This window comes from Gobius niger (assembly GCF_951799975.1).
Source record: "Gobius niger genome assembly, chromosome: 1".
Classification (NCBI taxonomy): Eukaryota; Metazoa; Chordata; class Actinopteri; order Gobiiformes; family Gobiidae; genus Gobius; species Gobius niger.
In genome coordinates, this window is record NC_136852.1 from 15,900,095 (window position 1) to 15,919,329 (window position 19,235).

A 19,235-nucleotide genomic window follows, 5' to 3' on the forward strand; every position below is an offset into this window, starting at 1 on the left:
GCCCCCGCCGCACGGCCCCAATGATTGCTACAGCTTTCCCTGTGCAATCCATTTAGAGCCCGGGCCCTGTAATGAATATGTACATTGAGAGGGACCTCGGCAGGGGGAGGGTCACCAGCAATCAACCTTGAATTCAATTATGCCAGTGAAGGTTAATGACTGTGCTCAGTGGTCAGAGGCACGCGCCACATCGCCCATTAAAGCAGCTTGTCAGAAGTGACAAGCTGGGGGCTGGGATTCTCCGGGCTGCAGGCAGAGTGGGAGGGTAAAGGTGCGTGAGGGAGGGGGGCAGAGCAAACAAGCAGCGGAACAGTTCGCATGAACACAGTGAACAGGGGGAGGAGCCACATGACGCTCATTGGCAGATAGATGGACAGAAAGATAAAATGGTGTCAGTCAGAGGTGCTGCATTACATTGAGTTCGATCGGACAAATCAGACTGTGGAGTTTTCAGCGCCCTCCCCTCGTCAGCCCGAAGAGAAGCTGAGCACGTTGGCTGTAATATGATTAGTCTACATAAAGACGTGTGTGGAGTGTAATTCACTGCTCACTAATGAGGCCCTGTCTGAATTCAGGACAGAGCCATGAGGCTCTGCACACCTGCTGCTCTCCTCTCTGAGGGGGCTTCTGACCGCCTTATCTCCACTGACCTTACACTCAAAACTCCCATTCTACCACACAGCCACCTTTCTCTTATCAGTACCCTGACGTTTGGGACTGCACTTACCCCTGACAGCTTCAAGTGAAGTAGTAGAGTAAAAATACAAATTTGGCCTACACATTTTGGAAACTGGGTTTTACTAAAAACACAAGACACAAGAATTTAAATGTCTAACATATGCAGAGTTTGTATTATTAAACCATCCACATCATAACTGACACAAAGTAGTGCACAGCTGAGCACTGACTGCCGGATTACATGTTAAAGGTTGGCAGGAGCAGAGCCTGGATGCTACAAAAGTTTGCTTCAAATTTTCAAATGGATTCAGATTTTAAGAACAAAAACCCTGGCTTTGAATGCGACTGTAAAGTGAATATTCCAGCAAACTCACAACATGCACTGCATAAACAATAAGAGATCAGATATGACTATATTGATCTCACAGTGGAAAAAATCACTAAAATCATGAAAGTACATTGTCAAACCTAAAGCAAATGTGTGGTTAGACTACTTTACTACATTTAATAAACTGTACTGTAAACCATAAGAAAAATGCTAATGTTAGTCAATATTCTGTCCAGTGGAGCAGCCCTGGAAAGTCATCAGCTACACCAGTTATAGAGAAAACACCTGCTTTTCATAATGCCGAAAAATACTTTATGTTATGTGTGCATGCATTACTCCAGCCACCCAATATGTGAAACCCTCCTACGCTGACTCCAGTGGTATCCATCACCAGGGAATATCCCAAAACAAATTTAAGGATGGGAGGAAAAGTTTGCCACACCAGCATCCTCTTTTAAACAGTTTATGTTGTTCACCGATGAAGAAAATATCAAATTCCCGATGAAAATTTATGGAAATTAGATCAATGCTATTACCACCGCCACTTTTTAAAGCAATATATTCTACTCAGCGACAGTCTATGTGTGGATGATAAATAGAAGGTAGTCAGAGAGAGTAGGGCCGGTCTTTTTTCCAGTGCAGCGGACCTGTATCTGTTATTGCATTTCCACCTAACAGGATCAACATGCATACTAAAAATGCGGCTTCCAAAGAGAAAACCCCCTTCCCAAACATCCCTGTCATTCTCGACCTCTCTCCCTCCTCAAGCTCTTTATTTGTCATCAAGAATCTAATAGCGTTTTTTGCCACACAGAGTTGTCAGGTTATTGTAAATAAGATGATATTTCTTCGCCGGGGTGAAGTGCCTATGCGTGTGCAGGAGACGCTATAGCTCTATAATGTTGATTTATCAGCTTGTCAGAAGTGGGTATCTTTTAGACGGTAATGCATCCGTCTGTGTGTGTGTGTTTGCGGGATATGGAGATGGAGGCTGAGAGTGAGTGACAGTACCTCATACCCTGGTCCCCTGCTCCTGCTCTCATCCTGTCACACCTACTACACGCGGCGCAGCTCCAGTTGATTGGTTCAGTCACATCAAAGCAAGTCAAAATCTCGGCATTTATTGGCCCGGCCCGGGTCTCTTTGAAGCGTTTGTGTCGTCTTTAAAGTCGGCGATTGAGAGATTTTGCCTGTTAGTGCGAATGTAGGGAAAGTTTTTGGAAAGGTAGTCATCCGGACATTGTGTTTTTGAGTTGAAGACGTAAATAACACTGGAGGCTAATGGCTTGTCATGGTTATATATAGGTCAGAATTGACGAGGCTTCTGGGAAGAGGGGATGAGCGGAAAAACAATCTTCAACTCAGTTCAGATGAATAGTTTTTTTAATTGTTTGTTGTTATTTAACGCTACAGATTAGAGCTAACAGAGATATTATTGCCATTGGTTTATGTTTACCCCTTTCATTAAGTATTGAAAGTAAAGTACACTACATATTTTTTGCTCTGATGGAGGCCCAAGAGTCAAATTATTACTGAGCCAAATCAGTAATAAAGATTTTTATTATTTGTTTATTTATTTGGATCCCCATTAGCTGTCTCCTGCTTCCGCCTGTTTAACAGCTGATGGCCGCTTGTTCCATAAAGTCACAGCTCTGAATATGACCGACCTATGCACTGCTTCTGTTCTGGGTTTGGGGCGGATCAAATGACCCTGAGCCGCTTGCCTGGTTGGAAAGTTGTGCAGATCTCTCACATAATGTAAAAGGTTGTACAAATGAGTAGGTTTTTGACTATAGCCAATATTTCTGAAGAAAGTCATTAAATTATACTATACTAAACTATATTATTATTAATATACTTTCTCATTGGTCAAAACATGTATGTAAATGTAAGTTTTATAAAAAACGGTGAGGGTTTTACTGCCTCTTACAATCACTATTATAAATATATTTATGATAATGATAAATTTGCAATCTGGCCTCTTTTCACCTCAGTTAATAGCATATTTGTTTGTGGTTGGCCCATGGTCCTCAGACCCAGAACAATGAAGTCCTCAAATGAATGCAGGGAAGTGTGATAATTACTGTTATTCTGAGAATCTAGCACAAAGAGCAGGAGAAGGAGGGATAATTGTTCTGCGGGAGGGAGGGGAAATGCATGTTTCCTATGTGGAGCTAAATATTTACCCTCATCTATGTCCAGCTGACTCACGCTCAGACGACTGCTCGCCGTGGCCCGGAAAGGCCCCTCACTCACTCAGCCGCTCTCCGCACAACTGTCACTGAAGGCCTAAAACAGCAGCCATTAGCGCTCACGGCTTTATGGGACACGCCTCACATGTTACACTCACACAAATGTTATCTGTCGCAGAGACACACACCCGGCTTCCTGATCTGATTAGTGGACCGTGGTGCCCTGTTAGCCCGATGATAGCGCATTTCCCATTTTCCCAGAAGGCCACAGTCCGGCGCTTGTCCCGCATAGGACATTTACTGTTGCGAGTGACAAAAGACTGCAGGAAGTGCAGCGGCGTGTGTGCCATGTGTGCAATGAACTCGCGCTTCCAGCTCCAGAGGTGCATCACACACACCCTTTGGTATTTTCGTTTTGTGTAAATCTGGAACTTGCAACACAAGTTTCTTTTTTCAAAAACGTCCTCAGAAGAAAACTTTCCACGTTGTACACATTGTACATAACATATCTTCCACATAACCTTTTAACTTACACAGTCTTGAGAACAGGTGGTCCAATATTTTCTGTACAGCACACAGCCACCTTATAGATTTTTATCGTAATATTAGTAGGTGGTGACTGTATTAAACAATAGAATAAGGGCGTATCAGCAGAGCTCTGCGTTAACCATCGTGACCTGAAGCTGCTGTCCTTCTGTCACCCATGTTTGTCGTTTCTTCTTGGAGTGTGTGGTCAATCTGTCTTGATGACCCTAATAGAAAACACAGCTTTGCCAAATAACAATGCACAACCTAATGCCGCCTCTGCTTTAGCCCCTACACTACACTAACAAACAGGAAAAAGTGACTCTAAGAAAGAACAACATTTACCCACGAAATTATTTGAAAATTGCTTCTATTGTCATCATTTAGTGCAGGGAATGGGAACTAAGAGACACAGCAATGAATGGTAAAAGCTCATTATGGCCCTTTTATGGTGAATCTAAAGAGTCTATATTGCCATTAAAATATCTTAACGTAAATACAAGTTGGCGTGCAGAAAACATCGACCTTTACAAACCCCCCAAAAAGCACATTTATTAGGTTATGTCCCACTGCCTTACAAAGCACCTTGATATCTATAAACATGCATTTGTTTACCAATCATTTCAAGCGGCTCCATTAAGAATATCCAGCGAAACTGCAGGCAGCTCTCAGTATTGTATTCCACACGCCGCTACATCCAAAGTGAAAACAAAAGAGACACTAAATAATAAATGGCACTCCTTAAGCTGTGTTCCTAACATAAAATAGTAATGCTCCTAATACGCGTTTAATATCCCACGTTTTGTCCTCCACGGGATCGGCTGCATACCAATTAGACACAGGAAGTTACTGTTAATTACATTTCTAAGTTCTATAATGTAGTTAGCATGCATAAATCATAATGCTATTTCTCGAAACACAATTTGTATTTTAAACAAAGTCAAAGTGTATTTTGCGGCAGATAAGAGCTCGGTTTCTAAATGTTACTGCTTTTAGATAAATAGCAGAAAGTTATTAAGGCAGCGTGCGTTGTTGAATATTCATAGTGCATATTCAGAATTTACATGTGCACGTAATTACTGCACAATACAAATATTTGGAGCTAAGACAAACATATTGCAAAGGTAAAGCACTATGATCACTTAGTATGTGCGTGAACCTCTTCACCCCCCGGAAATCATTTTCTCCAGTTCAGCTTTACCCGAATCTTACAGCCTTTAGGCCAGAGTAGTGCCTAATTTGAAAGCTAAGATCTACAAAACTCATCACAACGGATCTTTTTCCTCGTTGTTTTTCATCACTTTTTTGTCATGATTTTGACACTTGCTTTTATGTTGCACTTTCATCCCCGTTTTCGTCGCTATTCTGACACTTTTTTCAAGCAGCTTTTATTTGGGTAAAGCCAAAGTGGAGAAAATGTGCTTGGTTCAGGTGGGAGTTCAGAGGTTAATATCAACAGCCAATATGTTGCAGACAATATGCTCTCAGGCTCTGTATGTTTTGCTTGCATATCAGTATGATGCACAACAGAGGTTATCCCTGTTCATGTACAAGCATGGCCAGACTGGAATGGTCTAGAACAATGTCTTGAGTTCACGTCTCCAGGTCCCGTACTGATGGTAAAGAAACTTCTCCTGCACAAAACATCCAGACTCCTGCCTATTTTTCATCCATCCTTTTTTTTAACCTCTTAACCCCCACCTGACCCGAGCACATTTTCTCCAGTTTGGCTTTACCCAAAAACAAAATGTGTCAAAATGTGACAAAAAAGGAGACCAAAGTGCAATAAAAAATGCTAAAACATGACATGACATGACAACCATGCAAGTTAAAAGATCACTTTTATAGGTCTTAGCTTTCAAATGAATTGTTACAGGATCATTGCTTTCAATACTGGTCAGTGAATCCAGGGAACACACTAGACCAGTGGTTTTCAAACTATTCCCACCATGCACCACTTCATAACATAATACCTGGCTTTCCAAATGCCATCAGGTCGAGAATCAGGACTAAACCGGGTCGAAAATAGATCTAGATTGGACCAAGTGACGCAAACCATATTTAAACCAGAAAAACAGCAAACTTAATTACTGCCTTATACTTGCTATGAAAAATAAATACGTCTTTACTCTCTGTTCTCACAATAATTATATTCACATGCAGTTCAATACCAAAGTTAAAATTGGACAAGGAACAATGGCCAAGTGACCAAGGCCCAGCACACGACCGAGGGAACAATTATTTTATGTGAGGTCAAAGGGAGTGCGCATCGAGACATGTTTCCGCCTAATCAAATCTACTACAATATTCAGTGGCTTCCTCCTTCTCGCTGTGTATACGCTCGGAGCAGGAAATACGAGGCTAAACAAGAAGTGTCCGATGATAAGACCAGGAATAAAAAGCCTGATCGAGCCCAATGAGGGAGGAAGAGAAAGTTTGAAAACTACACGAGATATTCAGAAAGTCCACTTCGGTTTGGATCCTGTTTATGTTAGAACGACATCACATCATCTGCACGTAAAGAAAACTCTGAAAAGGGGAATTTCCCAGGACAAATGAGGTGCAAAAAATTACAGTCGCAATAGGTAAAATAATCCTTACTAAAATAAGACATAATAGTAGCAAAATTGTGGAGAAAACTTAATGGAGGGGGATTTTTCTAAGGCCAAAGCTATGTACTCAAAAGAAAAAGTTGCTCTTGCCGAACCATCTGGAAGTATGGCAGAATCAGAGAGGAACCAAAAGGTCAATAAGTGCAAAGGTTGTCAAAAAAGCAGGTATTATTATAGTCTGAAGTAGGAAAGGTAGAAAGTAGGGCTATGGCATTTTAAGAGGAATTTGCTACATCATTTGGTATCAAGTTTTGTCCTTAGAATTGTTTCATAGGTGCAGTGAATGCGCAAGTGTTCGCATTTGAACTGCAGAATCAGCAGCTTGGCCGAAGCTATTTTTGTGTTCCTGGGTAAGACATTTCTTCCACATTGCTCATGTTTGAATGCGTAATTAATTGCATAACTGGTGTTTTCTGAGGGCCGGGGAATAGTGGCAGCTCTGGATATAGAAATAGATTAGAAGTGAGAAGGGAAAGCCTTTTTGAGCGGTAGGTTAGAACTATTTAGGCATTTTAGTATTTGATTGCTCACACTAACACTCTTAACAGCTACTGTGTTTCAGCTCTCCTGAACACAATTAAATTAGGCAGAACTGTATACATAAGAAGAGTGAAAACATAAAGGAACAAGCAAACCATCTTTACTGACCCTAAGGCTCTATTGAAGGGCCAAGACAACCTATTGGCAACCATTAATCCTGAATTGGCTTTCAATCAATTGGATCTTCGATAAGTCCTTATTTATTCATTTGTCGATACCTGCGGGCAACTGTTGGGTCCCATGTGGTCCACCAGTCACAGTCTGTGTCGAGCTTTGCCGCTGATGTTACCAGACTCTACAGCATGACAAAGAACATTATAAAATATGGTGGTGAAATAATCCAGCGGTGTCATAGCTCGTAACCTGTATTTGCATGTATAAAGCTGGAGAAAACAGGGATCCCAGCACGCGCCGCACACAAAGGGAGATCAGATGGCTTTCGTGAATGCCCATGTCATTGTGCACAAAGTAAATCAATTAAGCAAGCGGAATCTCGAGGGAGTAGGGTGGATTTGCTGGTCCCCATCCGCAATCCCCTAAAGACCTTTAAAAACACATACAATTCACAATATAATCTGATTTCGTTCAAAAGGTTAGTGGAGGTGTCTGCATGCCACCAGCGCGTCCTGTTATCAATGTGACAAAACGGCGTGTGTCTGCGCAAACAGCACAAAGCACAGGAGATGAACAAATGGTAAGGGCTGCACCATTTTGGAAAAGCACCTATTCACGATGTCTGATAAGTATGTCCATTTTGATTAGAATTGCAGGTATCTTTTGTCAATTCAAGATTAAGTTCACAGAGCACATTTTAAACACATCAAGGAGCATTAACATTTGAGAGCAGACACTAATATAAACGGATAAGCTATTACAAGAATCTCAAGCAGTTCAGAACATGTATTAAAGGTCTATCTACAGGTTAACATGTTTCATACATTAAAAAAAAATACCATTGAATACAATTTACTGTGTTACCTACCTGCCGAAATGATTGCAGCCATTGTGATTTGCTAAATGGTTTGCGGTTAATTGTGCAGCCCTGGATTTGAACGTATCGTAATCTTAAAATAATACATAGCTTAGGCATTTGCAAGTAAGAAGAAATACCTCCAAACATTTTTGATTAAAGCCAGGACTGAATTAAGCTGATCAATATAACTCACTAGCAACAAATCAACTGTTCCAACAGAGTTAAAGGGGCTAGATGCAAGTTAGCCATTTTATACTCACTACTGCCACCTCAGGTCATACGTGTAACTTCACTCCACTTCGGACCCAAATGAACACCTTTTTGAGTGACAGTGCAGGATTTTAGAGGCAGTTGTGGTGAACAGGTCTGGGTTCATTCTACACATTAGGACATTGTTGGAAAATGTAGGGGGAGAAAAATACATAATAACTACCTTATACATTGTACCAAACTAAATTTAGTACATAGTAGTCTGCTTTGTAACAGTCTTGTACCTATGTAGTACATACACAATGGAATAATGTGTATTAGTACTTTGGAGGTACATAATGAAATAAAGCATAAGTTAAATTAGGGTTTTATGTCTTGTTACATTATGTACCACCAAACTACAAATGTAAATGATTCTTTTGTGTATATACAAGTTATTACACATTTTTACACTTCACATTACATTGTACTAAATTTGGCAAGTACAATGTATCAAGGGTAGTTTAAAATAAAGTGTTTCCGAAGGTCATCAAAATTTGTGCAACTGATAAAATTAAACGCCTTACATTATTAACTTGACTATAAACGTAACAGACATATAAACGCCGCATTGTGTGGATATGTATTCTCCACACAATAGTCTACATCACTTGTAAAACTCTATGGATGTTTGGAAAAGTTAGTTTGATTGTGAGGTAGAGATAACAATAACTTAAACTTGTTTTTGTACTGTATTGTTTATCAAATGAAACATGAATGTGGTGCAAATTGATCGTGCTTCACTCAGCTTTATTTTATTCTGTATAGTGTATGTAAAGTGTATTTATATCCTATTGGTCAATATGGAATGCTGTTTTCGTTTTACTGAATTCAGCCATAGTTTTTCATGTTAAAATTCTAACTTGGTCTCCTGATGCTTTAACGTATTCAGTAGTGATTTATGTGCATTACAATGTAGGTCATAAAAAGACCATTTTTATTTATGGCTTGGCTTCTACCTGTTAATACAAACAACAGTAGATGAAATGTTTCCAATGGTGTTAAGACAGCAAAGCTAAACACACTGTTCAAAGGTCTAGAGGTCCCAGAGGGAGGCAGGGGTTATGGCGGGTGGTGGGTGGGTGCATGTGATGTGAGCGAGGTGGGGCGTGCATCTAGGGTACGCTTAGCCTTTTCAAGAGCAAGACCTAAACCCTGGCCCTAAAAAAGCGGTCCACGGGGAAGGACTCCCTTGTTAAAATTCATGACCAGTGCATAGATGTGCAATGCGTATAGCAGGAAAATCTTATTCTATCACATGATGGCTGAGTGTTATCTGACACACAATACTTACGAATGCAATGCTGTACAGAAATATCCTGAAGGTTCTCACCCCACCTCCATCCATGCCTTGAACTCTGACCCCTCACTGTGGAGCCGAGCAGTGCAGGAGGGGGACAACAGCCCTGGATGGAAGAACAGAAGAAAGAACAGGCTTTTAATTGACACCCTTTAAGTTAGCTACCAGATAATTATGGCCAGCAGCTGTGGACGGAGCAACATGTCTTATTAGTATGCAAGGGGATCAGCGGAGTGCATGGCAGGCTAACAATGTTGATATATTCACCTAAACGTGTCAGTCGAATGGTAGAAGTCGCACCTGGTTGTATTCTGTGTAACCGGATTCACATAATCTCCCTTTGCCTTAGAGCTATAGCAGACCCCACTGCGCCCAAGAAAATGTGCTTCTCATTTTGGTCGTAACACAGGAATTAATTATGAATTAATTAACATTATACTTTGGATGGCTACTTTCTTTTTTGTGTAGTCAGGAATAATGGGAGCAAAGGCTGGAGAAAGACAAAGAGGAGGGATGGATTTGTGGATGCACCGTACGTCTAACACTATCTCCGGGTTATGAATTACAGAGTGTGTCGAGTTTGTTTCTCCCGGCGAGCCCATTAAATATTTCATGGAGGGGAACAAATGCCAGCCCCCTCCCCAACCTGATCCAGGCTGCAATTAGAGGCCCATTATCCTCTTCAACCCTCACACTCTGTACAAACCGGGCCTCAAAAGCTCCAATAAAAAGCTGTGTGATGAAATATGATAACACCAATGATGAATAGAACACTTATCTGCAGGATTTATAATGAAATGACATAGTTTTGCTAAGCCGTGTGTTTTTATAGGTCATTTCCCTTCTCAACATCATCAAAAACAGGGGGAACCCTCCAGCTTCACACTATTGGGTTTCATTTATTTCATTTGATTTGACATATCATGCTTCTGTGCTTTGGCAATAAGGACACAACATTGCAGCATATTGGCAACCTCATTTGCTTTTCATACTGAGCGTTGTGTCCAAAACAGTGCCCCCTGGGATAAACACGTGTACGGGGAGTGCGGGCTCGCCGCCCCAGCAGCAGGTGGCCCATTGCTGCCTAATGAACACCACAATCTGTTACTATCGCAGCGGTGCTTTTCACCAGACAATTAGGCGACTAAGCATGTCATTATTCCAGGCCAACAAGAAGAGCCTCTTCTCTAATTTCATCTTTTCATTCGTGTTTACTCACCCACACTCCCCTCATTAACGAGAGATTTTCCAGTCCATGCTAATTGGTTTCAATAACATTCATTTTAGTTGAAAGGAAACGATTCTGTTAATTGAGGAGCACGGAGAGAGGAGAAGGGAGCGAGGGAAGAGGGAAAAAAAGAGGGGCTTCTTTTCATTTTCAAGTGCGTCCATGAGATGAGGCTTTTGAAACGGCGCTCCACAGGTTCAGAGCTAATGAAATTAAGTGATGCCGGCCGTGGCAAAAAGGGAAGCCCAAATTAAAAGCAATTTATTTTCATTGAGGCATGTGGCACTGTTCGGGCACAATTAATGGGCTGCGGGTAGACAGAGCGATCCGGAGAAGAAGAACAAAAAGCAGACAGACGTACAAAGGAATAAATGATGGCACGGACGAGTCAAGAGAAAGTCTAGACTCGGACACATTAACTAATGAATTTCATTATTGTATTTAGAGAGCAGTTTCACTGTCATTTTTGCGAAGGGTGAATACAGAGAAACTTTTCTTTTTACATAACCTTGTCTTATTAGGGGAAGTCTCCAGGTGTAAAGATGAACAAAACATATTTACATAATAGTCCACATAAAATCATTTAAAAAGTGAATACTGTTAATGTGAGGTACTTTTCCATTATAATGCGGTAAACTGCAGGATGGAAATAAATCTCGTTCTGAAGTAGCCCTCATTCGTCAGAGCCAATAGGAATCTGGAGTTGACACATATGGTTGGTCAGCTGCCTAACCAACCGTGCTAGTGTGTCTTTGCTGAGCGTTAATGGCCTGTGTAAACACTCTCAGCAAGGGCGCGCTATGAAAAGGTATGGGGTGAGGGAGCCGATTGCTGTGAGTAGGATATAGGTATTTAGTAAGTTGAACAGATGTCTTGGTTTGTGACACTGCAGGCCAAAGTCATGTTCAATCTGAAATCGAATAAATGGTGGAATCTTCCCAATAAGGTGTATTATGAACAATATTTCTTCATAGATTTATTTGGAAATTGTTAACTTTAAGGGCAAAGGCTTATTTCTCACATTGTTGCGAAAACATACAGTCATACTGTCTTTATCTCAATGTCTGAACCGAGCACATTTTCTCCAGTTTCCCAAATCTGGAAAAACAGCGACAAAAACAAGGATGAAAATACAACAAAAAATCTCAAAAAGCAACAAAGAGAGACAAAAACACCATTAAAGAGTGACAAAAAGGCAACAAAAACGTGCCAGAAAAGCAACAACACAATAAAGAACCAACAAAAACGTGACAAAAACACAATAAAATAGGGTCAAAAAGTAAGGGAAAAAAACAATGATGCAAGCAACAAAAAATGACAAAAACACGACAAAGAAAAGCCCAAAAAAGCAGACAAAAAATGACAAAAACACGAGGTGACGACATGTGACGACCAAAGAACAAAAATGTCACGATCGGATTTGTTGGTCTTAGCTTTAGATTTGGGTAAAGCTGAACTGGAGACAAATCAGCTCAGTTAAGGGGCTCACAATATTTAGATTTTCTTTTTTACAAAGGATTTTTAACATTTAATTCCTATCAAGATCTATTACGCTTCGAAGCCCCAAAACAAGACGAAATTTGAATTTTTACTTATTTTTCCCCCAAAAAATAACACATTTAATCAAAGAATACATACAATATCCAAAAATATATAAAAATCCTTGTATCTAACATGTCCCCAGAATAAATCAAACTAAATCTGGCTCGATCCATTATTCATGTCTTTAAGCCACAGATGCATTTCGGCCCATTTGACACAATGCCTTATTTTCATATTAAAACACTAAACAAAAGAAAACACACATTTATTTTTTCTTATATGTATGCCAGTGATCTACAGCACAAGCTTCATTTTGATATTTTTCCTCCTATTCACCTGCAGTGTCTCGCCTTAATCAAAAAAAAAAGAAAAAAAAAGAAGAAGACTGCTTGGATAGATATAAAAACAATTATAAGATTTACCTCCTGTCTTGTGTGTTGGTTTAGCTAAAGCGTTAGGGTACTGCCTCTGCCTACGTTTCATCCAATGAGTAACTAAACCAGCATAAAGTATGACTAAATGCCCCGGCGGTCTCCGAGGAGCTCTGAGTGCGCAGCTAGCGGGAGATCAGTGCAGTTAATTTACATAGCATTTGCATTATGTCAGGACATGAGCTACAAATAGGTATGAGTGTGTGGCTTAATTAGAAATGAGCTAGGCTTTTCAAAAACACCCTTTTGCATCATAATTGAGTAAGCTCAGTGTGCGAGTAAACGGGAGAGGGGGAAAAGATGCCTGTTTGCAGTACAAGCCAAGGGATGATTGGTAATTATGATACACCTACATGGGCCCTAAGCGACTTACATTATTTCTACATGCGGCATTTGTCGAAGCTTTGAGCGAGAATAAAGAGATAATGTCTCATTGGAACTCGGTGTTTTAGCAAGGGGGTGGACAATTGATTAGGAGGTAGGTGGTTTGGGTTTTCTTATCGAGGCTCATTGTGAAACTTAAAAGTGCACGGGACAAGTTTTCATCGGTTTGTACTTACTTTGGTGAGATAAAGGTGGTGGAAGTGCATGGGGTGGGGGGATTATGGGAGTCCCTGCTTATAGGCTCCTGCTTCCAAATACGGGTCACAGACAAGTGGACGGAAATGGATGGATGGTGCATGGCAGTTGTGGATATTCAACTTCATATCACCTCCTGTGGCCAAGGATGAAAAATAAACATTAAAAAATGTCAAGGGATCAAGAAATCTTACTTATAATTGTGGTGAAAGTCTTTTAAAGGTTCATCCAAAGTCCCTGCAAGAATAAAATAAGAATAAGAATAAGAATATAGCATTTGTCGTCAATCAAGTCAGTAGTCACACCAAAGAACACGTCAACAAAAGTTCTTAAGGGTTTTTCATCTGGATCATGATTTTTCGCCGATAAACGAACACTCGCTATTTCTTTATTAGGCCCAGGACAAAGTGCAGCAGATGGTGAGTGTGAGGCAGCCCGAGAGCGAGCAGCAGGCATCATGTTCTTCATAATAAATCTTTACCAAGAGACGACGCTGGAATTCAATACATAATATGCAAAGGAGAAATGTCAGCGACAAAAACTAAACGGAGCTAACTTACTAATTAACGAAAAAGAATGATAGATCTATATCAGCATGATCCATGGTCCAAAGCCTGAATTTACAAAATTTACAAAAAATTGTCATATTTTCTGAGCCTTTTTCTGCATTAACGGATGTAAAGTTATACTCCTTTCTTTTAAACCCAAGCCTCAATTTGGAGACAGCACAAATTAATAACCCTATTCTTTTCTTATTATCATTTTGACTGATGACATGTTTAAACTTGCTAAATGTGTGATATGTTTTATGGGATACAGGGTCACGGTACCTGGGGTTACCAAGGTTACGGGTTAAATTCTCCCCACAGACACGGCTGATCTACATAATTTGGTGGTATCGTTCACACTGTCTCGCAGCCAGCGTGATGAATGGCACCCGCACAAGATAATATTTCTGCTTGGATGTAATAAATCTTATGTAAAGTGCTCTCGCGCTTATAAAGCAATAACCGAGAAGGGCTAAAAACACTAAGCCTGTCTATATTTTTTAGGCTTTTCTACTTTTTCCATTAGGAGAAATACACAAATGCAAGATCATTTCAGGCATATAACGTGTATTGACTTTCCCAGTGAGTCCAGGATATTATTTACAGCAATAGTCAGTGATAGACTTGTCTGATGTATGTCTGCTTGTATGTGTTTGCCACACTGTGTAGGTTTTGATAATGCTGTTTCCCTCAGAGAGCTCCAGTGGAGATTGTATGTGCTGCTCCTGTACCTGTGGTATTGATTGCAGTTGTGACTCCCCCCTCACAGACAGCCCGCAGTGTCCTGCTATTACTAAAGCAGCCCCTGGGTCATGAACTGGTGACCTCCTGCTGCCGAGTACTGTGTGGAGAGGGGCCGTGACCCCCACATGGGGCTGGGAGCGGTGCATGTTATTTCGAATGCTTCGGTCATGCTGTGTTTGCATGTGTTTACCATGCATTAACACTCATTAAAAACGCAGTAAAACGGAGAGCAGGCCTGGGACAAAGATTACAGTCTGTATTGTGACCTTGTTTTACAGTGGTGAGTCTGTGAGCAGAATTGGACTGCATGGCATGGGGAAAACATACAGTACATGTCAACCTGTGTGGAAATGGTTACAAGAGTTATAATTTTGACACAGTGTTATGACATAGTGTAGTTAAAATATATCAGTTACCGTTCAAAACTCTTCAATCAAATCCAAAAATCATACAAAAGTGAGAAGGTACATAAAACAACAACTGATTCCTTTACTGTGCAGCCCTATAGTGCACAAGTAGCACTCCGTTATTTAGTAGATACTTAATTCCTTCCTTCAAAGTCATGCCAAAAAATAATTACAAAGGTTACTAATCACAATTGTTTACTAATTAAGTTTTTCTATCTCCATCCTCCTATTATGGCTCTTTTTAATAACCTATGAGTCAGGGGTACTTGACAGTAATGAATGACTGATCTAGCTGAGGGTTATTGCTGCCCTGCTCCGGCTTGTTAGTTTATACACACACACACACACACACACACACACACACGCTGTCGTCGTGCACGCCCTGGCTTCCTCATAAAGGGGATAATTGTTCCATCTTTGCTTGCAGACACGTGGAGCGGTGTGTATTGACTGCTTGACAGGCTGTGATTCCAGTAAAGCTAATGACTTTCTCAATTCTCCTGCTCTATCCATCAGGCCCGAGAGCACCCCCGTCATGTTTTCAATTAATGAAGAGAAAACCGTAAAAAGTTAAAAGGCGCTGTAACACAGAGCGTGACAGCGTGTACACACCGCCAGACAAGGGCACACGCGTATCACAAATGCTATGAGACACAGGGACGGGGACCAAACAGGGAGGGTAGGTAGAACCACATCAGTGAAAGAGCCCCTGGCCTTTTACCATGTTATGCATACAACACTTTTGTCTATTGCTGGCTGCTAAGACTACTAGCAATCAGAATATATGACAATAGCTTCGGTCAAGCACTCTGGATCTGCGGAGCAAGAAGATCAAGAAAAACTTCCAATATGGCAGAGGGAGCCTCAGTAATGCCTTCCAATACAGACAGGAAATTATAAAGTGGCTCGGCGGCTGATAGTTAAATGAAGCCAGGGTGACTCTAATTATCCGCCCTGCTGCTTTCGAGTGATAGAGGCAAAGCTGATGACACAACCAGGGGCCAAACAGGCCAACAAACAACAAGCAGTCTTTGTTTTACCTTAACTGCAATCTATCAACTCTATCTACAAATTTCCTCTCAGTAAACATACAGTACTTGGGTTTTGCGTATGTATAGTCTTTGTGCCACTACATTTTCTGCCACACACTTGGCTTTGTGAGTTAAACAGAACGAAAAGCAAAAGACAAAATATTTCATTTTTCAAGAATCAATTCCCGACTGCTCTTTGTCAGTTGCTTGTCTTATCAACATTTATTTCAGATGACTGACAGTTATTTTAGGTCATATTCTCTGTACGACTTAAAACTTCTACTCAACAGGAATAAAAAGGAAAATGATGGAAAGTTCTATTGGCTTTTGAAACATTTAGTAAGACCATTGAATCCGACAAATAACCCTCAGGTTGTTTACTAAACTAAGCATTACTGTGGCAATAGGTGCATGGGTATTTGATCAGAAAGTTTCACTGAGTTCAAAATCTCAAGTCTTAAAGAGATAATTCAGGATTTTTGAGATAGGGCCTCATTTCCTTGTTATCCAGAGTGTTGTTGATTTCATGCCGTTCTTATATTTGAAGAGTTTAGCGGTGCTAGGCTAGTACTAGCGCATGTCTATGGTGACTAGTAGCCTGCATTAAAAACCTCTTCAAAATCATGGGGTAGTCCTCCAAACATTACCATATCTGATTTGTTGAAAGCTCCTTTTTGAATTCCGCGTGTAGTAATGCCGGCCCCAGGTAAACAAACTACTCTAGATCCAGTAACCTAACAGATCACTCCGCCGCTGCGTAGCTTACAATCAAGAAGCTGATGCTGCTCAAATATTACTTCATTTAAATGCAAAATGGTTATATTTAAAAAATGATTAAGCCAACACAGACATTTACATCGGTAGACAAGTGTTATGAGTGATTTGCCTCAGGTGCACAGTGCTTGGGTCAGACTGTTTTTAATGCAGGCTACTAGTTACCATAGACATGCGCTAGCCTAGCCCTAGCCTAGACCTAGTCTAGCACTAGCCTAGCCCTTGCCTAGCACTAGCCTAGCACCACTAAACTCTTCAAATATAAGGACTGCATGAAATTTAAAAAAAAGAAAAAAGAAAAATCTCCTGAAATCAACAACACTCTGGATAACTAGGAAATGAGGCCCTATGTCAGAAATCCTGAAATATCCCTTTAAGACACAAAATCAAATATCAGACGTTACAACCACAAAATGTAGGGCTTTAGTATAAAAATGAATACAGTGATGCATTTCTATTGGACTTAGTCAAAATGTAATGAAAAAGTAGAAAACAGAAACATTACAAATTCACTGTAAAGAAATACACTATTGATGGATTAACTGTTTTATCCATAAATTAGATGAATTTATTGAAAACCAGTCTTCCTGAACCAGTATCAACTCACTCATTGATGTGAGATTGGATGCATGTTTTGACAATGTTGTTCTGGAAAACAAAGCCTAGTGAAGCCTAGGTTTCTGTAGAGACCACAGTAAGCATAATAACAGTCAGATGTCATAAAACTTAGTGTGCAGTAGTAAATAGCATCACTTTTTTTTTTTTCATTACTACGAGCTGCATGGTCATAAATGGTGTCACCATAATCCAGTGATGTAAGAAAGTGGAATAAAATGACTGTTGAAGGCATATACTGGCTAGATTTATGAGTCATTTTGTGTTTCATTAGCAGGTCTAAATCACCTTCGACTTGGGTGTGAAAGTACGCTCCAAAATAAATCGCCAATTTTAACAACCCAATTCCTGAATCAGTTTACACCACGCAGTCTTATAAAACATATATCTCCAGCAAGGGTTAGCGTTAATCAAGAGAAAGACTTATAGAGGACACGCAGGATAGTGTCTGCACATCATTTACTTAAAGGCAGTAATTATTCAGCCCATTTACGCACTGTTAGAGAGCGCTACTGCCTCTGCGCTGGTGTATTTTTTGACAGGCTGCAAAGGGAGTTCAGCGCTTACCCTCTAGGCCCTGCTGTTTCCTGACCAGTAATAAGTTTAATCAGATGAAAATTTATAACGGGAAAAAAGGGAGAAGTTAACTTGGAGCGGACGCCTTCATGGAAATCACCAGAGTGTCTTAAGCTGTGCCTGCACGCCTCTTCACCATAACCACATGGAGCTGAAGGTGAGGGAGCTGGGGCTGGATAGATGAAGACAGTGTAATGCTGTGTGGGAGGGAGAGGAACCAGAGCCTGTCAATCATCATCAAGCGGCCCTCATTGATGCTCCACTGTTTGACTTTGTTCATCGTGCGAGATAAGTGCAGCTCCGGCGCGACACGCTTTAGCATATTTGAGGCTTTTTGATTTCAATGGTGGTTATTTTTCACGTCCCCTTGTGCGTGCTGAAAGTGACATGCTCGGTCCCACTAATGCACGAGCGTTTTCACTCCAGTCTTTTTCAAATGGAGAAAAGGATCCATGGCAGCTGAGGATAAATGCATTTTTCATTATTATAGATTCTCTCCACTTCTCCGCTGCCAGTGAGTGCAACCTCTGCTTAAACATCTCTTCTCTGCCCCACGGCGCTTTGTCGGCTCTTGGACGGCGGCCAAGCAGAAAGTAATTTAAACATTACAGGAAATTAAATCTTACATTTCCAATTTTTACCTTAAAGTTTAAGTACAATGAAAACGTCACCCATGAATTATGGAATCATGCTGAATTTCTGCAGCAAACTTTCACGTGTAAATATAAATGTCCTTGACAACAAGGTGGGCAGTGCTTATTGCTTCTCCTCCCGATGTGGGGCTGTAGCCAATCGAAAACAGGGAAACACAGCAACTATAAAGCAGTGTTACAAGCCAGATCCGCTACAGTGGTTTTGAATAGAGCTCCATCAGTTCAGAGTTATTAACACCAGCTAGGCATACGTTTAAGACTACCTGAAAATATAGAAGTTGTAATGTGGTCTGGGTTTCCAAATATGTAGATTATATGCCCTGAGGAAGACCAACTCGAGATCAAAACATGTCGACATGTCCACTTAAATAAAGGACTTTTAATTGTAAGTCAGAGTGCCTCAGATACAATTTTTTGCGGTCTTGATCTAGTTTGATACCTGATCTTTGAAGAGCACCTGCGACTACATTTTTGGACCCACTGGTGCACTCCCTTTTTTCTGTTTATGTAGATTACTAGTTACTGACCACATAATACCTCACACAAGTTTTAAACAGTGGTATAACCCAGTCATCCAGCTATTGCTCCAGCCTCCATTATGTGCAATTCCAACAGAGGGACTATAGAGAGCATCCTGACCAGCTGCATCTCTGTGTGGTACGGTATAAGCCCTGCATCCTGCCGCAAGAGCCTCCAGCGCCTCGTGAGAG